Source organism: Papio anubis, chromosome 18, assembly GCF_008728515.1.
Source record: "Papio anubis isolate 15944 chromosome 18, Panubis1.0, whole genome shotgun sequence".
In the NCBI taxonomy this organism is placed as follows: domain Eukaryota; kingdom Metazoa; phylum Chordata; class Mammalia; order Primates; family Cercopithecidae; genus Papio; species Papio anubis.
In genome coordinates this window covers 16,981,755-17,001,942 of record NC_044993.1, presented here as the reverse complement: position 1 = coordinate 17,001,942, position 20,188 = coordinate 16,981,755, and the positions used below count along the sequence as shown (strand labels likewise).

Below are 20,188 nucleotides of genomic sequence, written 5' to 3'. Positions count from 1 at the left end.
TATTCATATCTTTGCCTTACTTTGATGGGGTTGTTTGTTTTTTTTCTTGTAAATTTGTTGGAGTTCTTTGCCTTGGGTTCTGGATATTGGCCCTTTGTGGATAAGGTAGATTGCAAAATTTTCTCTCCCATTCTAGCCAGGTTGCCTGTGCATACATTATTTGGTTTCTTTTTGTGTGCAGCCTCTTTAGTTTAATGAGATCCCATTTATCAATTTTGGCTTTGCTGCGTTACTTTTTAGGTGTTTTCAGTGATCTTTTGCCCATGACTATGTCACAGATAAAATTACTACCTACGGTTTTCCTCAGGATTTTATGGTAATGGAGTCTAACATTTAAGTCTCTAATCCATCTTAGATGTTACAAGTATAAGGAGTAAGGAAAGGATCAGTTTCAACTTCTACTTATGGCCTGTAATTTTCCCCAACACCATTTTATTAAATGAGGAATCCTTTCCCCATTTCTTGTTTCTCTCAGGTTTTGTAAAGAGATCAGATGGCTGTGGATGTGTGGTATTTATTTCTGAGGACTCTGTTCTGTTCCATTGGTCTATATCTCTGTTTTGGTGCCAGTACTGCTGTTGCGTTGCTGCGCCCAGCCTTGTAGTATAGTTTGAAGTCAGGTAAGCGTGATGCCTCAGCTTGTTCTTTTGACTTAGGGTGTCTTGGAGATCACGGGCTCTTTTGGACATATGAACTTTAAAGCAGTTTTCCAATTCTGAAGAAACTCATTGGTAGCTTGATGGGGATGGCATTGAATCCTATAAATTACCTTGGGCAGTATGGCATTTTCGATATTGATTCTTCCTATCCATGAGCATGGTATATTCTTCCATTTGTTTATCCTCTTTTATTTCAGTGAACTTGAGTGGTTTGTAGTTCTCCTTGAAGGTCCTTTACATCCCTTATGAAGTTGGATTCCTAGGTATTTGGATTTCTACTTTTTGAAGCAATTGTAGATGATTCATTCCTTGGTTTGGCTTTCTCTGTTTGTCTGTTACTGGTGTATAAGAATGCTTTGTGATTTTTTGCACATTAATTTTGTATCCTATGAGACTTTGCTGAGTTGCTTATCAACCCAGGAGATTTTGGGCGGCTGAGACAATGGGGTTTCAAATATACAGAGAAATCATGTCATCTGCAAATTAGGGACAATTTGATAAATTATGCTGCTCTAAAGAGACACATGCTGCGTATGTTTGTGCAGCCACTATTCACAATAGCAAGACTTGGGAATCAACCCAAATGTCCATCAGTGACAGATTGGATTAAGAAAATGTAGCACATATACCATGGAATACTATGCATGCATAAAGGGATGGGTTTGCTTTGTCCTTTGTAGGGACATGGTTACGACTGCGGAATCCATCATTCTTAGCAAACTATCACAAAGGAACAAGAGAAAACCAAACGCATGTTCTCACTCATGGTGGGAACTGAACAATGAATCACTTGGACTGGGAGGGCATCCACACACGGGGGGGCCTTCTATCATAGGAGGAGAGGAGGGATTGCATTGGGAGTTAGCATACCTGATGTAATGACAGGTTGATGGGTGCAGCACCAACAAGGCACAGGAAATATACATATGTAACAAACCTGCGTTATGCACATGTACCCTACAACACAGTATAATAATTAATAAATAAATTCAAAAAAAAAAAGAAATCTAAAAAAAAAAAAAAATCCAACTATGTTCTAACTGACACAAGGTTTTTCTTTTTCTCTGGCAGTTAAACAAGCACTGGCCTCAAGATAAGCAATGTTAAAATAATCTGCAGCTCATCTACCACCAGGCACCAACTTACTGAGTCCACCTATTCCACAAGCCATAACTACAGCTTTGATTGGACAAGAGGCTGATTTTAGTAACTTTCTCCAGCTAAGAGATCACAGACCATGGACTGGTTCTGGCTGGTTTACAGAGGTTGTGCACTTGAGGGCCTTTATGTCCCAGCTTCACCTTTTTATGTAACTGTAATAAATTTAAATGTTAAGTCTCCACCCCAAGGTGAACATGGGTCATAAGTTACATGCATGTTTGTTCAGTATGCATGCATTAGGATCACCTTCATGAATATCCATAGTTCCTCCAGTAACCTGTCGAATATATGTAATTGGCCAACCCACTCAGCTCAAATTCCTGCCTTACCCCTCCCTCCCTCAAAATGCCTGCTTCTGGGCTTTGACAAAGGCTACATTCCCCAGCCTGTTAGGATGCAGGCTGTAACCCTTTATAAGAAATAAAGTCTCCTTTCCAAATTTGGAGATCTTATGATTTTTCAGTTAATACAGGAAAGATTAAAATAATGTAGCTCTTGCTGGATGCAGTGGCTCACACCTGTAATCCCAGCACTAATCAGTCAGTCTTATGATCTCGATCTTAATATTAATGCTGGTCAGTTGTGAATAAACTACAAAAGGGAGGGGATATAATGGGGCATGTCTGACCTCTTGTCCCATCATGGCAGGGAACTCAGTTTTTAAGATTTCTCTGGGGTCCCCTTGGACAAGAGAGGGTCTGTTCAGTGGTTAGGGAGTGATATAGTTTGGATGTTTGTCCCCTCCAAATCTCATGTCAAAATGTGATTCCTAATGTTGAAGGATGGGGCCTGGGGGAGGTGTTCGGGTCATAGGGGCTGATCCCTCATGAGTGGTTTGGTGCTGTCCTTTCCATAGTGAGTGAGTTCTCATGAGATCTGGTTGTTTAAGAGTGTGGCACCTCCCCTCTCTCTCTTGCTTCTAGTCTCACCATGTGATATACCTGCTCCTGCTTCACCTTTCACCATGATCATAAGCTTCTTGAGGCCTCACCAGAAGATGAGCAGATGCCAGCACCATGCTTCCTGTACAGCCTGCAGCACTGTGAGCCAATTAAACCTCTTATTATTTATAAATTACCCAGTCTTAGGCATTCCTTTATAGCAACACAAGAATGGCCTAATACAGGGGGCTTAGAATTTTTTTTAGTTTAAATTCCTCCTACTTTTATTTTTTATTTTTATTTTTTTGAGACAAGGTCTCACTCTGTTGTTCAGGCTAGAGTGCAGTGGCGTGATTTCAGCTTACTGCAGCCTTGACCTTCTGAGCTCCAGTGATCCTCCCACCTCAGCCCCCCAAGTAGCTGGGACTAGAGGTGCACGTCAGCTCATCTGTAAGCTCTTCTTTTAGTAATGTATCTTACAAGATGTGTTCCATAATTTGTTTCTCAGTAATTTTAATAGTATTCCTCAATAATGCCTATTAACACTTTGCTATAGTTCGTTTTCCCTCCAAATCTCATGTTGAAATTTGATCCCCAGTGTTGGAGGTGGGATCTAATAAGAGGTGTTTGGGTCTCGAGGGCAGATCTCTCATGAATAGCTTAGTGCCATCCTCAGAGAAACACGTGAGTTCTCAACCTCTGGATTTCTGCAAGAGCTGGTTGTTAAAAAGAGTCTCGTATCTCCCTCTCTTTTCTCTTGCTTCCTTTCTTGTCATGTGATCTCTGCACATGCGAGCTTTCTTTTGCTTTCTGCCATGACTGGAAGCAGCCTGAAGCCCTCACCAGATGCAGATGCTGGCATCCTGCTTCTTGTCCAGCCTGCAGAACTGTGAGCCAAACAAACCTCTTTTCTTTGTCAATTACCTGGCCTCAGGTATTCCTTTAGAGCAACACAAACAGACTAAGACACACATTTATTTGAATTTTAAAAGTCAGTGCCGGGCGCAGTGGCTCGTGCCTGTAATCCCAGCACTTTGGGAGGCCAAGGTGGGCGGATCACCTGAGGTCGGGAGTTCGTGACCAGCCTGACCAACATGGAGAAACCCCATTTCTACTAAAGCTACAAAATTAGCCGGGCGTGGTGGCGCATGCCTGTAATCCCAGCTACTCAGGAGGCTGAGGCAGGAGGAGGCGAGGTTGTGACGAGCTGAGATCATGCCATTGCACTCCAGCCTGGGCAACTAGAGTGAAACTCCATCTCAAAAAAAAAAAAAAAAAAAAAAAAAAAAAAAAAAAAAAAATTTCAGAGAGAAATTAACTCTGATTATTTTATTGGTTTGAAAATGAGGATCAGAGTGTCCAATTAGGTTATATGCTGGGTATTTTTCATAGGTGAAATGAAATAGGTTTCCAAGGCTTTTTAACAAGAATGTATTTAAAATATGGGATGAGATAAAAATATTTTTATTGAAAAAATATTAAATTGGTGATGGTGGTTTGATATAAATATTTTGATTTTCCAAGATTTTTTGAGGATTATCAGGTTAAACAAGATATATCTTAAGTGAAAGAATAATAGCAGGCTGATGCACTGTAATCTTAGTGCTTTGGGAGACTGAGGTGGGAAGATTGCTTGAGGCTAGGAGCTCAAGGCGAGCATGGACAACATAGTAAGACCCCCATCTCTACAAAAATAAAAATAAAACAATTTAATGGGGCGTGTTGGTGCATGCCTGTAGTCCTGGCTACTTGGGAGGCTGAGGCAGGAGAATCACTTGAGCTCAGGAGTTCAAGGCTACAGTAAGCTGTGATTACACCACTGCCCTGCACTACAGCCTGGGTGATACACAAGACCTTGTCTCAAAAAAAAAAAAAAGAATAACTGATATAATTAACTATAATTACCTGTCTCAAAATTAATAATTAATAAGTCTAATTAATAAAATAATTCTCAAAATTAATAATATAATAATGATAATTTCTGAAGTTGAGTATACTAGTTTCTAAAAATTAAGAAAGTGGTGACTCTAACAACTAGGGAACAAATTCTTTTGCAGGTTTCCATTTACTGACTTTCATGAAAATTGAAGGAGGATCTCTATTTCATAATGATGGATCCAGGTCATATCATTGATAGCTGCTGAAACCATTAGCTGAAAAGCTAATAACACTGAACCCACTGCACACACCACCTGGGAAGGATTCTTGCCAAAGTATAAAATCTGAATCTGACCAAGCCTTGAGATCTAAAGATCAATTTTCAGGAAATTCAGGGGCCAGAAGAGCATGTTAAACAGTAAGCCAAGGAGATGCAAAGAGACTTAAGAGAAATATCAGCCAAATGCAATTTGTGGGCCCTGTTAGGGTCTTGAGTTAAAAAACCAACACTAAAAAAGAAAAGAAAAGAAAAGAAAGAGAAGAAAAACCAACACTAAAATCTAAACCAAACCAAAACAAAAATATGTGTGAGCCAATTAGGGGAAATTTGCACGTTGGATGGATATTGAATGACTTGCATTTCTTAGGTGTACTGGTTTATAGTTATGTTTTCAAAACATCCTTATTTTTAAGAGATATACATAAAGTATTTACAGATGAAGTAAAGGTATGTAACCTGGGATTTGCTTCAAAACAGTTCAGCAGTGATGAAGTGGCGTGTGGTGGAGAGGAGATGGGAAAGGTAGAGATGAAACAAGATTGGCCATGGGTTGATGATAACATTGTTGACTCTAGTGATCGGCACATAGGGATTCTTTTTATTTTTCCATATTTGTGTAGACTTGAGCTTGTCAATATAAAAATTAAAGAATAAATAAAAACAAGCCTAAAAAACAAATTAATGCATTGAAAGAATACCTAATCTAGCCATGAGCTGATAGATCACTAAAGATACATTTTTGAGGAGGGGTGTGGTGGCTCAGGCCCGTAATCCCAGTGCTTTGGTAGGTGGAGGTGGGAGAGTCACTTGAGGCTAGGAGTTGGAGACCAACCTGGGTGAGACCCGTTTCTACAAAAAAACTTTTAAAAATTAGCCAAGTGTGGTGGTGTGTGCCTATAGTCCCAGCTACTTGGGAGGCTGAGATGGGAGAATCGCTTGAGCCCAGGAGTTCGAGGTTACAGTGAGCACCATGGCACTCCAGCCTGGGTGACAGAAGGAGAGACTCTGTCTTAAAAAAAGAGATAATTTTTTTTAATGATTAACAACTGTGTGATTTGGGACATAAAACTCAAAAGGATTGAGTGACTGACACTGACATCTCAAAACTCTCCATTTCCATCTTCTTGTTTGTGTAGACACTGCTTATATTTCTAGAAACAAAATTTAAAAATAGAGTTTATGCTGAACTCTCATTCTAGCGTAATATTTATCCACAAATGTGTAAAAAAAACAGAAAAAATCCCCACCCAACCCATTAAAACATCTGTATTTTAACAAATTTTTTATTTTTGTGTTTAATGATTATTTATGTTATTTATCTAATACCAATAATAATAACCAATCCAGAATAAGTTTCCACTATTTGAAGACTCTGGTGTCAGTAGAGTTTTTAAAGGTTTCTAATTTAAATTATATAGATATTTTATATATGATAAGATAATTGGGAGAAGACTTTCAAACCTAAAAAATTATACAAGGTTGAAAGTTTGTGGAGTGGTGTAATGGAAACATAATTTCAAGGAGGAAAAGGAGTGATATAAAATGACAGTTAAAGAAAAGATTGTTCATATACTTTTTAAAATAGGCAATCAAGTCTGAAATTAATAGTGCATTAAGATTGTGTGGCTATATTTAAAAGAATGATGCAACAGTTTTATTTTAAATTAAATCCTTTGCAACTATTTATACTTATGTTTGAAAATATTAAATATTAGCTAAAAACACATGGGGGATCTGGGTTTATTTTCTTTTATGGATTTTTAAAATTGAATAAAATTCATATAACATAAAATTAACCATTAACTATTTCAAAGATTACAATTCAGTGACATTTAGTACATCCACAGTGTTGTACAACCATGATCTCTTATTTCTGAGACATTTTCATCACCTCAAAAGGAAACTCTGTACCCCTGAAGCAGTTACTCTCCATTCTGTCACACCCCCCGCACCCCACAACTGCTTGTTTGTTTTCTGTCTTTATAGATTTATTTGTTCTGAACGTTTTGTATAGGTGAAATCATGCAGCATGTGGCCCTTTCTGTCTGGCTTCTTTTGCTTAGTATGTTTCAGTACTTCATTCCTTCTTATGACTGAATAATATTCAATTGTATGAATACACCACATTGTATTTGCTCATCAGTTGATGGACATTTGGGCTGTTTCCATCTTTTCGCTATTGAGACTGGTGCTGCTGCAACAAACATGCCTCTACAAGGTGTTTGTTTGAATACCTGTTTTCAGTTCTTTTGGGTACACAGTATTCCCCCTTTCTGCTATTTCAGTTATTCTTGGTCATCCATGGCCTGAAAATTTCAGAAGTAAACAATTTCTAGGTTTTCAATTGCATGTCACTCTGAGTGGTGTGATGCAACCTCTCCCTGTCCCACTCTGTCCTGCCTGGGACATGAGTCACATCTTTGTTCAGCGTATCCACACTGTCGATGCTACCCATCTGTAAGTTACTTGGTAGCTGTTTTAGATATCAGATCGACTTCATCACATTGCAGAGCTTGTATGCAAGTAACCCTTATTTAATGGCCCCAAAATGCAAGAGTAGTGATGCTGGCATATTATTATTGTTCTATTTTATCATTGTTGTTAATCTCTTACTGTGCCTAATTTATAATTAAACCTTATCATAGGTATGTATGTATAGGAAAAAAACATGGTGTGCTATGCACGATTTGGTACTATGCATGATTCCACGTATTCACTGCGGGTCTTAGAACCTGTCCCCTGAGGATAAGGGGGGACTACTATATACTTAGCAGTGGAATTGCTGGTAATTTTATGCTTAACTTTTTGAGGAACCACCAAACTTTCCCACAGCGATTGCACTGTTTTACGTTTCCACCAGTGATGCACAAGGGTTCCAATTTCCCCACATTCTCCACAACTCTTGTTATTTTCCATTTTAATTATGGCTGACCTAGTGGGTGTGAAATAGTATTTGTCTCTTTTTTTTTTTCTGAGACAGAGACTTGCTCTGTTGCCAGGCTGGAGTGCAGTGGTGCGATCTTGGCTCACTGTAAACTCTACTCCCCGGTTCAAGCGATTCCCTTGCCTCAGCCTGTGGGCAGCTGGGATTACAGGTGCCCACCACCACGCCCAGCTATTTTTTTTCTTCTATTTTTAGTAGAGATGGGGTTTCATCATGTTGTCTAGACTGGTCTCGAACTCCTGACCTCAGGGAAGCCGCCCACCTTGGCCTCCCAAAGTGCTGGGATTACGGGCGTGAGTCACCACGCCCAGCCTCTGTTTTGGTTTTGATTTGCATTTCCCTAATGACTAATGACATTGAGCATCTTTTCATGTGTTTGATGGCCATGACTACTTAAACTAAATTTTTAATGAAACTGTTTTAATTGGTATGAAAGCAAAAAAAGGTTGCAGACCATGGCTTATAAGTGAGAACATTATAATTTGGTTTTCTGTTCCTGTGTTAATCTGCTTAGGATAATGGCCTCAAGCTCTATCCATGTTGCTGCAAAAGACATGATCTCATTCCTTTTTATGGCTGTGTAGTATTCCATGGTATAGATGAACCACATTTTCTTTATCCTGTACAATGAAATTTGAATGTCAAAGTGAGTCCCTTGCACACAGTGAATGTTTCCCATACTGGTTTGTTAGTTTGTCGTGACAACCAGAAGGGACCTTCTATCCTTGCAGATATTCTTTAGTGAGAGTTCACTGGGAAAGACACTTCTATGCCAGGCTGGAGGAAAGTGAGGGAACCAGGAAGCATGTGGGCAAATGGATTTGTGGCTGGCCAAAGAGTTGTGAAAGTAAGAAAGGAGAGTCTCCAGACTCTAGGAAAGCAGGGAACACCGTGAGTGGCAATCTCCCCAGGTGCATTGCTAGATCACTGGATAGCATCCTACTCCTATATCCCTACGTGCTCCCTAACACGGAATCTGGTGCATAGTAGGTACAGGTGTCTGTTGAATCAGGCTGGTCACTATTGATCTCTGTCCCATGATGGCTCTGTCGACTCCCCCTTGTCTCCTTGATAGGAATTAAGAAGTAGACATCTTGGGTGCTGCTCCTACTCTGCCCTCATCCCTGCCCATCTCAGTCTGACATCCTCCATGTTTCTGCATGAGTTCCTATCAGTGTGTCCCTTGGATCACTAGTTTTAGTGCTAAATATCCCCGATACTTTTGATTTCATTATTTCTAGAAATCCTCTTCTTCCTTGTCATTTCTATTATGTTTGTGCTACCTATAGGCATGGCTGTGTTTGGGATCCTAGAATCACACCCAGTCCTCTGTGGTAAAGAAGAAATTGTGAGACTATGGCATTTTTTTTTTCTTTTTGCTGATAGACCTTTACTGCAGATGTTTTGTAGGTTTATCTGGGGTTATTCACTGCCTCTAAGGCTCCTCTGCAGAGGGTATAAGCCTGCTTGATAGCGTTTTGAGAGCCAGGTGGGAGAATGGGGCTGGGGCAGTGGAAAGGCCTTGTGATGTTTGTCTGTTCAGCATGCACACTTTTAATCATCTCCTTGTTTTAAATCCACTGTCTCCATCTGGCCCTCTGCTGGTTTTTTCCCCAGAGAATAAAGCTCCTGTATTGCACGGTTTGGGAGGAGAGGTGTCTGGCCTTTGTAGGTGGAAATGAGATCGGCGGGTCCAGTTGATCCTTATACATCTGTCACATGGCTCGCCTCTGCCTTGTGAAGTCTCTGATGCCCGATCCCTGAGCCTTTCCACTGGGTGAATCAGCTTGCTTCCTGGTATCACCCAAACTGTGTGAACATCTCTCATCTGCATTTGTCTCCTTTCTCACTCTCTTGTCCTTGTGAATCTGCATCCTTTTTGTCCTTTAAGTGTCATGTTATGGGGCTCAGGAAATGCCCGTGTTCATTCCACTCATATCTAATATGCAACTATTCCTTAAAATCAAGTCCATGCAATGTAATATTCTGCAGCTGTTATGGGAATAACATATATCTACATGTCTGGACATGCTAAGTGGGTAATATAAAGCGTTAAGTGAAAAAAGCAAGTTGTAGGTTGGCTTGTATAATACGACACGATTTGTATTACAAATTTTAAATATTATCTATAAATACACATGTGTATACACATATAGTGTATATATATACACATATATAGAAAGTAACATATATTTTCCTAGCATTATCTGAGATAATATAAATAAATGTCAAAGTACTTATGGAGAGCTAGTGGAGTATTTTCAGGTAGCCAAGATATTTAAATATTTCATGTAGCCTAGACTGGGCCAGGCGTGGTGGCTCATGCCTGTAATCCCAGCACTTTGGGAGGCTGAGGTGGGAGGATCACTTAAGGCCAGGAGTTTGGGACTAGCCTGGGCAATATGGTGAAACCCTGGCTCTACAAAAAAATTTAAAAATTAGCCAGGCAAGGTGGCATGCACCTGTAATCCCAGCTACTTGCAAGGCTGAGACAGAGGACTGCTTTAGCCCAGCAGGTCAAGGCTGCAGTGAGCGGTAATGGTTCTCCAGCCTGGTCAATAGAGTCTCTCTCTCTCTCTCTCTATATATATATATATATATGGGACTGATTTAAAAGGCTAGGCATTCTGGTGAATGTAAAATTAACTCTGAGGGTCATGCAGCCTGGGAGCCTCATTCACATTGTGTTCTATATGCCTGGTTCGCCCTAGAGTTTCACAATCGCAGTGGCCCTTCCTGGGAGGTCCCCAGTGGGAGAAGCTGTCATTCTGTGAAACATTAGGGAGTGTCCATTTGCAAAGGAGTTGCTTCTCTCACATGTAATTCCGAGTGACCTGTGCCCCAGGATGTGTGTGTTTCACTGTGGTTAATGATCCTCTTGAGCTATGCCAGGGAGGCCAACTCACAAGGTGAATAATGACAGCTAGACTTCTATTTACAGAGATGCCAATTCTAGCACGTTGTGGGAAACCTAGATTTTCTCATGAAAGCAACTAGCTCTTCCTTCCTCCAACCACCCTCACCTCCCAAACAAACAACTCCCATATCAAACAAGAAGAAATGGAAAATTTTCAGTTCAAGCTCAATGGCACGAGGTTGAGAGGAATTTAGCCACATAATTGAATGTTCTCTAGGAACAGGTCTCTAGCAGTGGTTCTCAAGCTTTACTGCATAGTATAATCACCTGGGGAGGTTTCAAAAATCCCATGCCCAGGCCGAATGCATATGGAGAGTTGTATCTTTGGACAGGGTTTCTCCACGTTGGCACTATAGACATTTGGGAACAGATAATTCTTTGCTATAGGAGCTCTCCTGTGCACTGTGGGTTGTTGAACTGCACCCTTGGGCTCTACCCACTAGATGCCAGTAGCACACTTACCTAGTTGTACTGACCAAAAGACATATCCATGTATTTCTAGTAGTGGGGCAAATCACCTAGTTGAGAATCACTGTTTTGTGGGGTGGGTCCCAGGCACTATATTTTTTTTAAAAAAACTTCCGGCCGGGCGCGGTGGCTCAAGCCTGTAATCCCAGCACTTTGGGAGGCCGAGACGGGCGGATCACGAGGTCGGGAGATCGAGACCATCCTGGTTAACACGGTGAAACCCCGTCTCTACTAAAAAATACAAAAAACTAGCCGGGCGAAGTGGCGGGTGCCTGTAGTCCCAGCTACTCGGGAGGCTGAGGCAGGAGAATGGCGTGAACCCGAGAGGAGGAGCTTGCAGTGAGCTGAGATCCGGCCACTGCACTCCAGCCTGGGTGACAGAGCAAGACTCCGTCTCAAAAAAAAAAAAAAAAAAAAAAACTTCCTAGGTGATCCCAATATGCAGGCAAGTTTGAGAACCAGTGCTCTGATGGATTTTTCCCTTCAGAAGCGTAGCCTGGTGGTAAGTCCCAGACATTTTGGAGTACGTTTTTATAAACTGTGATATAATATTGATTCAGTAAGAACGGATATATTCTGAGCCAGATGAGTGGATCCACTCATCCTATCTAGTAGACGTCTGTTCCTTTCCATCAAGGGCAGTATGGAAAACAAACAGGCTGTGAACAACTTGATGAGCCAGATGAAGGGTGTCATGAGCCAGATGAAGGGTGTCATGAGCCAGATGAGCTTATAGAAGACAGAGAACCTTTACAGCGAACAAGGTATGCAAACTAATGAAAGGCCTAAGCAACACTAGAAAACCACAGGGGGTACGTTATTGGTGACAAGATAATGTCTATCACTGACTGGAGGTCCTCTGTGGATCAAAGTCTTCTGCTAGAGAATCTATTTACATGTCATCAAATAAGAAGGAATCTAAGTTAATAATAATAGTAGTAGTAATAATAAATAGGGCTGATGTAAAGAACACGCATGTCAATACTTCTGAAACATGTTTTAACCTTAACTGTTGTATATAAGCACTTACATAATTTGAGTGCTTCTCAGTCTCACTGTGGCAGGAATTGTAGATGGGCTCACGCAAACCCCCCCTTTCCATCTTCTTACTACTATGGAAGCAAGAAAGTAAAAAAACTTCCCTTCCAGATTCTTCTGCTGTTAGGAGCAGCCATGTGACATAATTTTGGCCATTAAGAGTGTAAGCTCTATGAGGACCAGGGTTTTTAAATTTTTTCTATTTTGTTCTCTGCTGGCCAAAACTCATCACATTGTACACTCTAAACATCTCTGGTCTATTGTACATTAATTTTAAACCCAATAATGTACAAAATTAAAGAGCAATTGTTAAGAAAATCCAAAGGCAAATTACAAATTGGAAGGAAACATTTTCTTGGCCCTGAAGGAAGTTGAGGTAAGGATCCCGAGGCACTGAGACCCTGTGCTTAAATTTCAGGTGAATTGCAGAGCTAGCTGAAATTTATCCTGCTGACACTAGATGTCACCATTGTGCTATGTAAATGTAGCTGCTGTTCAGAGTGCTGTTTAATATTCAGGATAGAGTCAGGCTCTTCAAATGGTTGAAGATTGTTAATTTTTATTCCCTCTTGATGCCAGAATATGGACTGGTTCAAAAATGATGACACTAATAATGATGGAGGAGAGCAAAGATCACCTGGTGGCCATCAAGCAGACCATCCGGAGGCAAAACTCCTTGTCTGAGGAATTAGGAAGTAATTAGACTTCCCTATTATCTAAAGCTGGCATCTGGTACCAGACTTCTTCCCCCTAAATTTATAAGTAACCAGGAGTTCTATACATCTCCGAAATCCATGCACGTTGAAACTCTAGCACCTAATGTGGTCCAAATTACCCTTAAGCTCCTGCTTTAAGGTCCATAAATACCCCTAAGGAAAATCCACCAGCACGCTCAGTCCTGTCTTGCTGAAGTGCCCCACTGCACTCTTCTGCAGTGCTCTTCTATCTAATAAAACTTACCTTTTCAAATCTATACTGTAAATTCTTTTTTATCACCTGTAAGCCAATCACTTTCCATTGCTGGGGCTCTGATACCTCGCCTGGCAGGGATCAGAGAAGTTTGTACAAGGAGCAACAAATAAGATAATTCTACCCAGTGTGAGACCACATTTACATTATTAAAGCAAATAAATATGCAAAAAAGATTCAAGCTATGTTGGAAAAGACCTAAAATTAAATATTTGAGATGAAGTAGGCCGGCCGCGATGGCTCACACCTGTAATCCCAGCACTTTGGGAGGCCGAGGCAGGTGGATCACGAGATCAGGAGTTCGAGACCAGCTTGACCAACATGGTGAAATGCTCTCTCTACTAAAAATACAAAAATTAGCCAGGCACGGTGGTGGGCGTCTGTAATGCCAGCTACTTGGGAGGTTGACACAGGAAAATCACTTGAACCCAGGAGGCAGAGGTTGCAGTGAGCTGAAATCGTAGCACTGCACTCCAGCCTGGGTGACAGAGTGAGACTCAGTCTCAAAAAAAAAAAAAAAAAAAAAAAGATGAAGTAGGGCATAACATTGCAAATCACTAACTAGATGCAAACTTTGGGTGTGCTTGGGGAGAAGAGAAGAGGGAAGAGAAAGATCTCAGGAATGAACAAAGAAGCTCAAGGGAAAAGTAGCTCAGAACACCACCAATGACAATTAAGTAAAATAAGAAAAAGTATGAGGATGGTTAATTACTACTTCAAGGTAACAGGCTTGGGAGGGAGAAACAGATTAAAATGGCATGTTGAAATTCTGAATGAAGTTGCTAAGACACTTGAACAAAAACACAGTCAATTCACAGAATTGCAGAACTTTGTGTACAGAGTGAAAAGATGGGAAGAGAACAGTGCTAGCACACTGCATTGGGCTGTTCTTGCCTTGCTATAAAGAAATACCTGAGACTGGGTAATTTATACAGAAAAGAGGTTTAATTGGCTCATGGTTCTGCAGGCTGTACAGGAAGCATGATGCTGGCATCTGCTCAACTTCTGGGGAGGCCTCAGGAAACTTACAATTATGGCAGAAGGTGAAGGGGGAGCAGGCACATCACATGGAAGGAACAGGAGCAAGAGCAAGAGACAGAGTGAGGAGGAGCCATATCCTTTTAAACAACCGGATCTCAGGAAGACTCACTCACTATGGCAAGGACAGCACCAAGGGGATAGTGCTAAATCATTCATGAGAACTCCACCCCTATGATCCAGTCACCTCCCACCAGGCCCCACCCCCACCACTGGGGATTACATTTCAACATGATATTTGGGCAGGGACAAGTATCCAAACTATACCAAACACCATCTTTAGAAAACAAGGCACTGGAGCCCAAACTCCACACATGCTAACTCTCCATGAACTGCCAATATGTTCAAGGAGCCACTCACTCTCTCACTTGCAGGTCTAGCATCCAAATCTGTACATGATAGGGATCTTCCACAAGACAGGAGCATGAAAAAGAAATGTAAGAGATAAAAAACAAGAACGTATAAAAATAAAAGCTAATGTACTTAGCTCAGAACAAAGAACTAAAAACCAAGGTGTCACTTTGGTCTGAAACTTTTTTTTTCTTTTTTGATGGAGTTTTGCTCTGTTGCCCAGGCTGGGGTACAGTGACGTGATCTTGGCTTACTGCAACATTCACCTTCTGGGTTCAAGCCACTCTCCTGCCTCAGCCTCCTGAGTAACTGGGACTACAGGCGCACACCACCATGTCCAGCTAATTTTTATATTTTTTAGTAGAGATGGGGTTTCACCATGTTGGCCAGATTAGCCTTGAACTCCTGACCTTAGGTGATCCGCCCGTCCCGAGTGTTGGGATTATGGGCATGAGCCACTGTGCCCAGCTGGTCTGAAACTTGTAGGACAAAGATATGTAATGAAATCTCTGCAAGTGAGCTGACCAAAGGCCCTTCCTCCTGTTTGGTGTTGATTAGATTCCAGAAGATTTTTTTGGGGGGTTGTTAGATTCCTGTAGCTCATTTTCATTTTATTTCACCTTACTATATGAATCATGTTCTCTGTGAGTAGGCCAAATCCTGAGGATAAATTATTTCAAAGGATCATCTTGGAATCAGAAGAAAACTATTTGGTAAATTTCTGTTATAATACACTTAATCTGATTCCAGTGCTGAAGGGCCTAGTCTAGGGTTTTCAACTCTAACTTTTTTGTTTGTTTGTTTTTTTGAGAGACAGAGTCTCGCTCTGTTGCCCAGGGTGGAGTGCAGTGGTGTGATCTCAGCTTACTGCAAACTACACCTCCCAGGTTCAAGAAATTCTCCTGCCTCAGCTTCCCAAGTAACTGGAACTACAGGCGTATGCCACTTTGCCCAGCTAATTTTTGTATTTTTAGTGGAGATGGTGTTTCACTATATGTTGGCCAGGCTGGTCTCAAACTCCTGACCTCAGGTGATCGGCCTGCCTCGGCCTCTCAAATCAAATCTTACTTTTTAATAGAGGCTTTTACTGGTATAAGCAGAAGAAAGAGAAAACAATTTTTCTAATACTGTTTGATTTCATTTTTTACATTTAAGCCTACTGTGATAATTTATTTAGCTGTTAAAAAGTCTTAGTTTTTCATAAACTTCCATAATTTTATAAAACTTACAGTTATCTTCCAAAGTTAATTTGGAAATTAATTTTACACCCCAGAATGCTATTTCCAAGTGAATTAGCATCTTAGGTGGTGGTTAAGTCCCTACGTGGAAATGAAAATCAGTTTTTCCATAATGGAGCAATTTTGTTATATGTATATGTCAGTGCAACAAAACAATTACAATATTAGCAAATACCAAGTAAAAAGTTTCTTCCATTTCATTCTCTTTATTAAGACAGCAGGTATAATGCAAGAGAAATTAATTACAATATAATGCAAGTTCTATACATGTAAATATTTTTTGTCTATTTTATTCACTGCTTTATCCCCAGAACCATACTTGGCACATAACCAGTAAAATCTTGATAAATATTTGATGAATAGATAGCCATTGGAGAATTAGGAGTTTATTGAAGATGTTATGGAGGAGGCCTCCTGGGAATGTCTAAGGGCTTTAAAACTTGATCTCTTAAACTATGGTCATTAATAACAAAATATAGAGAAAGCCAAAGGTTGGTTAATGGATACAAAAGGAGAACTAGATAGCAGGACTGAGTTCTATCTTTCTAAAGCATAACAGAGTGATTATAATTAACAACAATTTATTGTATATCAAATAGCTAGAAGAGTGGATTTTTAATGTTCCCAGCACAAAGAAATGATAAATGTTTGAGGTGATGGATATACTAATTACCTGGATTTGATCATTACATAGTGTATATATGTATTGAAATATGACACAGTATCCCATAGGTATGTACAGTTATTATATATTAATTAAAACTAATAACAAAAGCAAAAATATAGTTTTGCATTCCACATTCAAGTTTTATCTCTAGTTCGTCTACCATAATTACCCATTACCAAGGTCTTTTTTTTTTTTAATCCAACACATTTAATGAAGAGGCAGAGAGGGAGACTGAGTTTTCTGAGAATATTTAGTAAATATTGAAAAAGAGAAAAGGGAGAACAAAGATGTTTAAGAAGAGTGTGCGAGGAGCCCCTAGAGTTGGACTTGAATAAAATAAAATCAAGCTCCTGGATCAAACTACCAACTCATACTAAGCTTGGTGGGGAACAAGGCAAGATGTTAAATAACACCACAGCCAAACACAGAATGGGAGAAATTCTGTAGGACAAATAACCCAGTGTCTTCAAAGAACAAATGTCATTTTTAAAAGGAGGACAAATTGTTATATATACTTAAGAGACTTAAGAGACATATTGCTAAATGAAGTATGATGGCCTTGTTTGGATCATGATTAGAAAGAGCACCTGTAGACTGGGCTAGGTGGCTCACACCTGTAATCCCAATACTTTGGGAGGCCGAAGTGGATGGATCTCTTGAGGTCAGGAGTTTGAGACCAGCCTGACCAATGTGGTAAAACCCTGTCTCTACTAAAAAAATACAAAACCATTAACTGGGCGTGGTGGTGCATGCCTGTAATCCCAGTTACTTGGGAGGCTGAGGCAGGAGAATTGCTTGAACCAAGGAGGCTGAAGTCACAGTGAACCAAGATCGTGCCATTGCACTGCAGCCTGGGGAACAACAGCAAAACCCTGTCTCAAAAACAAACAGACAAAACAAAAACAAAAACAAATCCACCATAACAAAAAACAAACAAAAAATCCACCTGTATAAAGACATTTTTGAGACAATCAGAGAAAATTGAATATGGCTGGGTATTAGGAGGTATTAACAAGTCTTAATATAATTGTATTATCTTTATTCCCTTATCTTTATCTCCTAGAGAAACACAGTGAAGTACTGACAGTAGAAATGATATGATGTCTGAGATCAACTCCAGCAAAACAGATAAACAATAACAGCAAAAGTGTGTGTACGCATGTTTACGTGTGTGTTTGTAGGAGCAGATGCAATGAGATGGGCACCACTGTTGAAGTTGGTGATGATGGATGGGCACCAGCGGGTCCATTATACTACTTTACAGTGTAACTTTTAAAAATCTAAAATTAAAAGTTTAAAAAGTATGGGCCAGGCACGGTAGCTCACGCCTGTAATCCCAGCACTTCGGGAGGCTGAGGTGGGTGGATCACCTGAGGTCAGGAGTTCGAGACTAGCCTGGCCAACATGATGAAACCCTATCTCTACTAAAAATACAAAAATTAGTTGGGTGTGGTGGCGGGTGCCTGTAATCACAGCTACTTGGGAGGCTGAGGCAGGAGAATCTCTTGTACTCAAGAGGTGGAGCTTGCAGTGCTGAGATCGTGCCACTGCACTCCAGCCTGGGTAACAAGAGTGAAACTGTCACAAAAAAAATTTTTTTTAAATAGTAAGGAAAACAAGAAAGAAAAAAACTCCAGGCAACTCTAAAATAATAAGAATGCACACAGAACCATATTTAAATATATATATTTTAAACGTGGGCATGTGTATATTTGTGAGAAAGGGACAGAAGTGTGGCCTCAGAACTTCCAGTTGTGAAAGGTCAAAGAACATAGGCAAGAGGAGCAAGAGGAAGGACGGCTGATTACATCTCCCAGAAGTTTCCGCTAGGTGGTACTGTTGTGGTCCTTATTTTATTAATATAATTTTTTATTAAAACTCTGCTGGTTTGACACAGTTGAACTCCCATTCCATAAAACCCTACTTCTGTGTCTTCCAAGATTCTACGTTCTCCTGGTTCTCCTCTCTTAATTTGAACCTATGTCATGAGAGGGTTCCTCTTCCTGTTTCCTTGTAAAATGTCATTGCTTTCTAGGGTTCCTTCCTTAACCCACTGCTTTCGTCTGTGGTGCTCAAACACTAAAGTGTGTCATAATCATCCAGGGTACATATGAAAAATACAGAAACTTAGGCCCCTATTCTATTTAAATGAACCATCTGGGTCTTTGAAATTGTAACCGAAGGCAGGTCTGGTCGCTTGTTGCTTACAGAATCCAATAACAAGAGCGAGGAATGGTAGAAAGAAAGTGACATTATTTACCAAAACTTGCAGTGGGGAAGTGGCCAGATTCACATCCAAAGTAACCACTTCAAATTTTAGGCTGAGGACAAGGGCTTAAAAAGGGGAACTTGGAATGGGAGGCATGTGAAAAGGGTACTGAGTACAAGGTCTGCGTGTCTTGTTCCAGTGGCTATCTTGAGCTGTGGTCCACTTGGAGTGTGGGCTGGTATCATCTCAACAATGGCCAGGTTGTTGACTAACTGCCTTGAATTTCTGGAATTTCGCCTCTAGGTCCCTATGCTTGGTCTGTTTCAAGATTAACCACTGGAATTCCTAAGTAATCACATAATTAGATACCAGCATATAGTTAGATAAATGTGCATGTTGTAAGGAAATGTATGGTGAGAAAGCGAGGGACGTGGTGTTTCAAAGAAAGTAAATTTCAAGGCTATATTTTAAGACTAAGGAGAAGAAAACAATGATACATGCAGTAAGCTTCAAGGTTATATCTTCTTTATTTTTTGAGACAGAGTCTCGCTCTGTCGCCCAGGCTGGAGTGCAGTGGCGCGATCTTGGCTAACTGCAAGCTCCGCCTCCTGGGTTCATGCTATTCTCCTGCCTCAGCCTCCCGAGTAGCTGGGACTACAGGTGCCTGCCACCATGCCCGGCTAATTATTTTTTATTTTTAGTAGAGACGGAGTTTCACCTGTTAGCCAGGATGGTCTCTATCTCCTGACCTTGTGATCCGCCAGCCTCAGCCTCCCAAAGTGCTTGGATTACAGACGTGAACCACTGCGCCCGGCCAAGGTTATATCTTGAGACTAGGGAAAGAACAGAAAAAAGAAAAAAAGGTTTTAAAATGCATTTTCAGGCTAGGCTGTTTGGTTACAAATTCTCTGTTGGCTTGGTGTGATCCCATCTGGTCTTACATCTTTATCCACCCATATCGGGCTTCAGACGATATGTCCAACTAGATGTGTTTCCATGCAGACACCAAAAATTCATTATTGCTTGTCCACCTCTCCCTTTGAAACCTCACCATCTACTCAGTTATCCCAGGCAGAACCCAGTATAATTTTAGCCTTCCTCCTCTGACTCACCGAATAATTAGAGTTACAATTCTGATAATGGTTTATATTAATTGAGTTTGATGTAGAACAAGTGTACTCTCATATGCTGCTAGTAAAGGGGAAATTGGTACAAGCGTGCTGAAAACCTGCATCTGACACAGAGACTTAAGAGACATATCGTTAAATGCAGCATGAGGACCTTGTTTAGGTCATGATTAAAATAAACCACCGGTAAAAATATATTTTTGAGACAATTAGGGCAAATGGATTATGGCTGGGTATTAGAGGATATTAAGAATTGTTATTAGCTGGGCATGGTGGCTCATGCCTGTGATCCCAGCACTTTGGGAGGCTGAGGCAGGGGATCGCTTGAGCCCAGGAGTTCAAGACCAGCCTGGGCAACATAGC

At 40.6% G+C, this 20,188-nt stretch overlaps 1 protein-coding gene across 5 annotated transcripts in view; it reads left to right on the top strand.

Moving 5' to 3' along the window:
* ZNF19 (zinc finger protein 19) overlaps positions 1 to 20,188 on the top strand; it is a 74,064-nt gene that overhangs the window by 38,681 nt on the left and 15,195 nt on the right. The window contains exon 1 of one of the 5 annotated variants that reach the window (XM_009196824.3): positions 2,843 to 2,862. The exons of 3 other annotated variants lie outside the window; for them this stretch is intronic. The gene's annotated coding sequence lies outside the window, so the exon portion shown is untranslated. Of the gene's footprint in view, positions 1 to 2,842; positions 2,863 to 11,596; positions 11,953 to 20,188 lie in introns of those variants that run through there. One more of the 5 variants, XM_031658117.1, reaches the window with a different exon arrangement.